Raw genomic sequence first — 8,092 nt, forward strand, 5'->3', positions numbered from 1 at the left:
AAAGATTGAAGCTTTATGATCAAGGGCCCCATTTCAAGTCAGGCTGTTTTGGACCCGATCCCACCCGGTTTGACTCTCTCCGCAGTTTCGACCCACCAAGGTCATAATAAAACCCATTATGATATTCTCTGCATGTCCAAATTCTGCTTTGAGAAGTTTGGCTTAGGTAGCCAAGTTAGCAGGAAGATGAAAGCTCTGTTCTCAGCACACCTTATTCTTCTGAAGTGCAGTGCATTCTAGTTGATAGGTGTTTCACTTCTCATCTAAATCAGACAGCAGCTTTAGACCTTGCAGACAGAAAGAAAAAGATAAGGTGGCGGTTTTGACCACTCATCGAAACCTATCGAGTCTCTATGTTCCGGATGTATGCGAGTTCACGGGATATAGGCATAACCAGATTTGGATTCACATTTAGATTTAGAACCATTGGTGATTAAGAATGAATCCAAATCCGAGTAACCACAAAATCGGCATTCATGTGCATATAGGTTGCTGCTATAGCTTTAGATTCATATATAAATCCGATAATAGTTTATTCCATTTTGATAGTTGAAGTTTGAGGTAAACTAAACGACTTCGATGATCAATAAATCTCAGATTGAATCAACTGCAAATCGTTTACATTATCTCAGTTTCGATGGATCTAAATCTTTTTCTTTCGAGGCTGATATGACACAAAGAATAGGTAATAGAAAGATTGTGTTCCTGTGATCTAACCGTTCTGTTCATCAGGACTTCCAAGTTTGTACGATCATCTGATAAAGGAGATGGATCATGCAGGATACAAGTGATTGGCAAACAACAGAAGGAAGTTGCTATCGGAGGCGAGCGACGACGTATGACTTTTAAGATGCAAGAAGGGGTCTAGGAACTTACTTTTTTATCATGATTTTCGAACAGTCAATCTCTTGGTTTTCATATATTAATCTATGATTTTGACAATGTAAAAGATTAAATTTTTACGTTGGTCTCGATTTGCAATCTACTGAGACTCAGCTTATATGAACGGATGTAGCCCATGGTGATTACACTCTCAAACCTCCTTTAGTTTGAAGATCTTAAAGACCAAATCTTACCAAGCTGATGTAGCTTCTGGACTAAGAAATAATCTGATTCTTCTACAAAGCTGATAAGAGATTCATGACCTCTGCACGTGCTTCAGAAATCGTCCTTTCCGTCCGAGTCAAATGCAGCCCTTCTCGAAGCTGCATTTGTTCTCCTATCCCTCAGATGCTAGGAACTTATCAACACGCCGTTTCTACTGTTCCAAGAGACAAGAATCAAACACCCGCTACGGTTTTTACTGCTCCTCTCTAGAGAGAATGAGTTCTGCATTTGTTTCTAATTCCTATTCCAGAGATGCTACAAACTGAACATCCGTCAGCGTTCCAAGAGACAAAAATCAAACACCATCTAAGGGGTTTACTGCTCTCAAGAGAGATAACGTCCAGATCCAGATTAAATATATATAATCCTTTTCTATATGTTGCCATATAAACTGTTATTAAGCAGATACTTTTCTTAGTCCCCACCTTTGGCTCTATCGTCTCGTAAAAGCTACACCAAATGGATATTTTTCTGTTTTTTGCTCACATTGTTTGATATGACTTCCTTTGTTCCTCGTATATTTTAGTTTTATCTCCTTTTTTTTTTGTTGCTTCTTTACTTTGTTTCCCTTGCCCATGCTGAACTAAAATTTTACGTTACCCACTATAGGCGATCCGTGTAATGGGCAAAGGTCAGACCTTCGTGGCTCATGTCATTTGCGTAGTTCCGGGGCTTCCTTTAAATCAAAGACATTGGTTTTCTATATCAGAACTTTGCTTCTCCTTTCAATCAAAGACTACTTTCACTGTGACACATCGTTTAGTTTACAACTTGTACATCTGGTTCTGAAATCGCATGATGCTTTCAGTGCACATAACCGAATGAAATCTATAAATCATGCACCCAAATCAAGGTACATTTTTCTATGGGATTCACCATCGTGCCTTCCTCGACATGGCTTCACTTAATTTCATCAATTTTTTCAATGCCCAAGTCAAAGGAAGCGCAACCTGTTTACGCTTGTTGCACTCATGCAATCGGATTAATATCTCACCGCTCTGGTGATTGTTACAGCATTTAGGACCGTCGACACTCAATCACAAAATATTTCTATCTATTAATCCTTCTGCTGTCACGGCCATAGGTACGCGCATCATATTCTAAAGCTACTGATATGAAAATGGAGCACTAGCTTTCAATTCTGAACACTCTTCGTTATTCCACTACCATTCCATGTGGATGGTATATATATATTGAGTTAATAGCTGAGGAGCATTAATCTATAGATAAGTAGATAGCTAAGCAAATGACTATGGGATACTAACATAACAATCGGTCATTTGCTCGGGCATGTGTGGGCAATTGCCCACACAACAAGATCCATGTGCTTTAGCCACTTACGCCCAGTTTTGGCAACATATACTAAGGTCTGTTCACTTATTTTTATGATGATTCCTTCGTGTTATTGCACTCCCTTTTGTCTTCAGGTTTCCATTTGAGCGACTTAGATGTCAGGCTGTCCCTTTGTTTTATAATTGCGTCATGAGGTACATATAAAGGCCACAGTTACATGTATATTGGACTAAGACCTAGCTGCTATTACGTGTGCTGTGTTCGCTGTTCAAACGATCATACAATCATAGGGACCAATTGCTTCTCTGCTAGGAATCTTACTGTGGGGATCGAGTTTATTTCACACCCAGACGGAGAAATAGATGGGAGGGAAGGAAGCCAAGTGATGAGAATCGCATCTAGTACAACCCAAAGCGACAGATCGCTCGCACCAAATTTGAGCCGTCGGCATCGATCCCTGCGTAAATGCCTCGCTTTTAATTTGCAGACAAGGCCTGCGACCTCTGCACCTATTCCACAGCATTAAGAAGGCGGCCCATTTGAGTTCGACTGCAGTCGCCTCTTCCCTGAAAACCACCTTTACTAGAGCCACTACCAGCAGTTGGGTTTTTCCTTTCTAGCCATAGACTTGATTGATGTCACCCGCAGTTTAATCCAAATCTGCCACCCATGTTCTGACTGCCCAAGAACAGAGCACTTACTTATCTCTTTCTTCGGTGCTGTAGCCTGTATGCCAGTGTCAGAATGTGTTTGTGAGAGCCAGTCAATATTAATTAGACATATATTTTAAAAGAAAATATATTTATATGACTGTAATTCTGTTCTTTTTTTTTTTTTGAAGAAAATAAAGTCTATCATCGATAATATCATCTAAGGGTGCTGGTGTTTGGTTGCAGATACATTTTATGAGTGCCTCATCAATCTGACCTAAAGTTTGAGATAGCTTCATCGAATACTACAACTGTTGTTCCATGAACATGCTTTAATCTAAGGAGCAGATTCAATGGGATATTTACAAAGTGTTTCTGTTGCCAAACTGCCCATAGGTGTTTAAATTGACATTGATATTCTCTTTATATATACATATAACTAAAGAATAGAGTTAAGTATTTGCATTAAACACCTTTTCACAAGAGTCAGAATCAAGCAACAACGAGACTTTCTTTGCAAGCAAAGGAATGGTACGAAATATTGTTTGCATGAAAATCAAAGCAAAACCATGGTAGTTCGTAGTGGAGATCACTCGAGCTCAATCAGATGGTAGAAATATTTAAGCTCCTCTAAGATAAAGAAGTTTGCTCCACAAATTATATATATATATATATATATACTGCAGCAATGATGAAGATCTGTTCTGTCATGATCAGTTCTGAAACAGCACTAGCTAGACAGGCTTTCTATCTCTGGAAGGACCTCATCATTCTTTCTCCTTTTTTTAGGTGGTGGTGATGGTGGATCCAGAGCAGCAACTTACATAGAGGTTTAAGGTCACAGCAGTAATGATCTTATTGTGGGACATGCATATTAATGTGGGGGTACTGTACTACGTCCTATATGGTGGTTCTTCTGAAAGCAAAAGGATCTGCTTTAACTAATAAATATTAGAGTACTCAGTTGACAGCGCCAATGACGTGTGAGGCAGATGCATTATTTCCCTTTGAAGCCAAGATCCCTCTCCTTTCCCCCGTATGATCATATGCGCTCTCCATCCCCAACTGCTAGTCTGCTACCCTACATTATTCCCTTTGGCAGTATGTCGAGCTACTTTGGCTCACAGTTCAACTGAAAGAAGTTCCAAACTTTTGTTCATTATTGTATCAACTGAACATAATAACTATCTAAAATGAGGTGAGTTATGATCTTTCAATTCATCAAAAAGAAGCGTTTAGAATATTAGAACCAAGTTTGCTAATTGGCTGCTCCACCCGTGCGTCGAATTCACATGGGTGTCTGAGATCGTTGCATGAAAATCTGAAGTCGATGCATGTGAAAATAATTCAACCCAGGAATCAGACTCACATGGTTTGTGGAGAGATGATCTGGCAAATGTGAAGCCTTTTCTCATTTTTCCTCAGGTGCCTTGGAAAGATCTCGAATGAAATTTGACATAGAAATGTAGAAAAATACTCAAATTTAGCTGGTTGTTTCACTTAGGCATAAGTGATGTAACTTTTTTGACAATATATATTATAAACTATATACAGAAATGGGTTAATATTAGTAAAATCATAAATCACACTTTGGGATATATAATTTCAGATTCACGAACCAGAAAAGTTTAAACTGTCAATTGTTAGACTCTCAAAAGTTCAGTTTTAGTCGACCTATTATGGGCTTTTAATTTTCGTTCATTCATTGATATATACACACATAACTTAACTAGTACCTAGATTGCATATTAGATATGTCAGGATTATTTAATGGGAAATAATTTTTTGTCACCCGTCAATCAACTTAATTGCATTAAAAAAATTTACGAATTAGTGACTGCGGGATGTGTCATAGGGTGTCACGTGGTGTGTCAAGTCCACCACTTTGATCCACTGCCCTTTCTGAGATGGAACGGCCGCTCCTGCAATCAATGCCCGTCATGAGAGAAACAAGAACTTCCATTATTTCGCGACGACGAGTGATAAAGGCGACGCTTCTGTGATTTAAGACGCTTTTATGCCGCTTTTGCTTTCCGGATGTTGCTTGCACACAATAGAATAAGATACGAATACTTTTGAAAAGTCGCCTGAATTTCGCAAAATAACGTTGACACCTCTTCCCGTTTCAAGAATTTTCAGTTAACTTTTTCTCTTGCAAAGGTAAGATGTTAAAAAAATACTGAAACATGATTATGTATATCTGTTATTCATTCACAATTTAAATTGTGTTTAAAATGGTCCACTGGAACAACAATGCTGTTCAATTTTTTTCATTAGAGTGAGTAAACAATTTCCAACATAAATCGAAGTGATTCAAAAGGCTTAATTTTCGTGTGCTTTATGCAACCTTGAGGCTTCATTTGACAATTGCCATAGACAGAATTTCACGGGTACCTAGAAATCTGCATAACATGCGGCTTATTTCCAGATTATGGCCTAATTTTGTGGGTTTTCAGCGAAAATTTTACGCTGCAATTATAAACAATAGGGGGCCCTTGCCAAGAACATCTCATGCAATTAAAACAAGGAAAAAAGTGTTCCACAAGAAACAATGCTTGGAGCCAAAGGCAAAGGTATTTTCGATTGCATCTGCAACGATATATATATATATATATATATCATGATTTGAATATAGAACTAACGATGAAACCAAAATGATAGGGAATTGAAGGCAATCATATATCAGTTATGACATCAAAAAGCAAGAAGGGAGCATCAACTTAAACAACAGATAGTTTTATTTTATTATTACATTTTATTCATATAAATATATCCAAATAGTTAGATGTATTAACAATCATTACAAATGCAGCATGTCTTCGGAAGCAGGCCCGGTTGAAGAATGAAGTAAAAAATATTAATTAAATGCATAGCTACGCAAGGTGATAAAACACTATTTATGAAAAACACAGTGCTGTACTGAATTCAAAAACTTTCAAAATGCCGAATTCGCCAGCGTTCGCTTCTTATTTAAAATGAAAACTAGTTAAGAAGTTTTTGAATGTATGAGAGTTGGAGATGAAGGAAGTGCACAGAACATGCTTATCATGAGCTTGTTTCAGCTGTTCCTAAATGTAGAGTCTTTTGGGTATCTCTTCCTTACCTACTAGGAAAGTCTAATTTTAATTTAAGGAAGCAAGACAAGGCAGTTTATGTGTTTGTACTTCCTTTTCATCAATGAGCTTTCTCACTGCAAGGACTTCCCAGTCATTGTTGGTCAGACCCCATTAGAGATTTCCCTCTCTCTCTCTCTCTCTCTATATATATATATATATATATATATATATATAGAGAGAGAGAGAGAGAGAGAGAGGAAAACTGGTAGCTACCATTAAGTTGAAAAGTTATAAACAACCTACCTATATTTTCAAGACACATAAATGCCCATCACAGGAAGAAACAAATCAGTTGTTTTAGTCAAGATCTCTTGCTTTCTTTTGAGAGGTACTTTCATCTCTTGGAAATACAACTTTATTTTTTTTATTTTATTTTTTTTTCAATTTAATCTCCACTCTCTTATCGTCTTATTGATGGCTCATTAACCAGTTTTCCTACATATCTGGAGAGACACACAAATTAGAGCTGCACTCGACATCTAGGTCCAATTCTGCAAATATATGTTAATAGTAGTTTTAGACCTTTTTTTCATTGACATCCGAGTTGGATCAGGCTCCAGATCTGGCAGAGAAGGTTCAACTAATAAGACAGAGATCCGGGTAGGGTCCAGTGAAGCCTACAAAAGGAACCAAGTCCAGCCTGTTTGCGTCCTTAATGACAGCATCATTTCAAAATCATAGAGACCTCATGTATGCCCGTCCGCCTTATCTGCATCATGTACTTAAAATGCCTTCAACCTCTCATTTTTTATGGCTCTCTCTCTCTCTCTCTCTCTCTATATATATATATATATATATATATATATATATATATATATATATTATGGGTGTATGTGTGTATGCATGCACACACATGCACGTAAGCAACAGTGGTTAAAATAGAAAGCATGCATTGTAAAGCATCTTTCTCACGGGTTGTGTCCACTGTTAGCATATTTTGGATCCGAATTCAACTCTAGATTTCTTAGAAGGATGTGTATGTATTTTACCGGTTAGATCTGGATATGACGGACCCGAAATCCATTTCAAGCAGCCGACAGTAAAACATCTGGGCGTCGTGCGCGGCATTGGGATGTCAAAATTTGAGGAGCAGAAAGAAACAGAAGAGTCCGGGTCTCGGACTCTGTTCACATCCCAACAAGATTTGGTTTCCCCATGAACACAATCCGACAAACCCGACTGGTATCAGGAAGAGTTCCTTCTCCATTATGGGAGCCGAATCTGGACCAAAGGGGAACATGCTTGTAGCCAGCTCGTCCAGATCCGGACCAACAAATGAGACCCGATCCGACATCTACATCATTTGCCGGAAGGAATGGAATCTTTGACCGCTGGTTGGCGACCCCTCTCTCTCTTTTTCTCTCTCTCTCTCTCTCTCTCTCTCTCTCTATATATATATATATATATATATATATATATATATATTTATTGGAGCATTCTTTATTCATTCGGGGCCTTTGTGGTGTGATCAGTTCATGTCCTTTCTCACTGATGGATCATACTCATTGAAATCTTTAAATGCGTCGAATCAGATGTTGGTGTAAATTTTTTCATGCATTTAGCTGATCCCAATTCAACGCATTTACATTGGCATCTTTTGCGCATCTTTATATATATATATACATCAGAGAGAGAGAGAATCTGCTTGGATGGCACCTATAACTTCATGGCACATATTTTTTAGTTTAGAGAGAGATAGAGAGAGAGAGAGAGAGGGCACATCACATGGGGCTCAGAGAAGAGTACAAAAAGCTTGAAAAGGAAGTCAATAAAGGGTAAATCCTTTTTAGCACTTAATGCATGTGACAGTGTATAAACCCCGGAAGGCATCAGCAGCAGAGAATGTCAAAATGTTAGAGCTGCGTTTGGAGTCTGCTAATTAAGTACATGAGCTAAACATAGATGACATTGAATCATTGATCAATA

The sequence above is a fragment of the Nymphaea colorata genome, chromosome 10 (genome assembly GCF_008831285.2).
Source record: "Nymphaea colorata isolate Beijing-Zhang1983 chromosome 10, ASM883128v2, whole genome shotgun sequence".
Taxonomy (NCBI): Eukaryota; Viridiplantae; Streptophyta; class Magnoliopsida; order Nymphaeales; family Nymphaeaceae; genus Nymphaea; species Nymphaea colorata.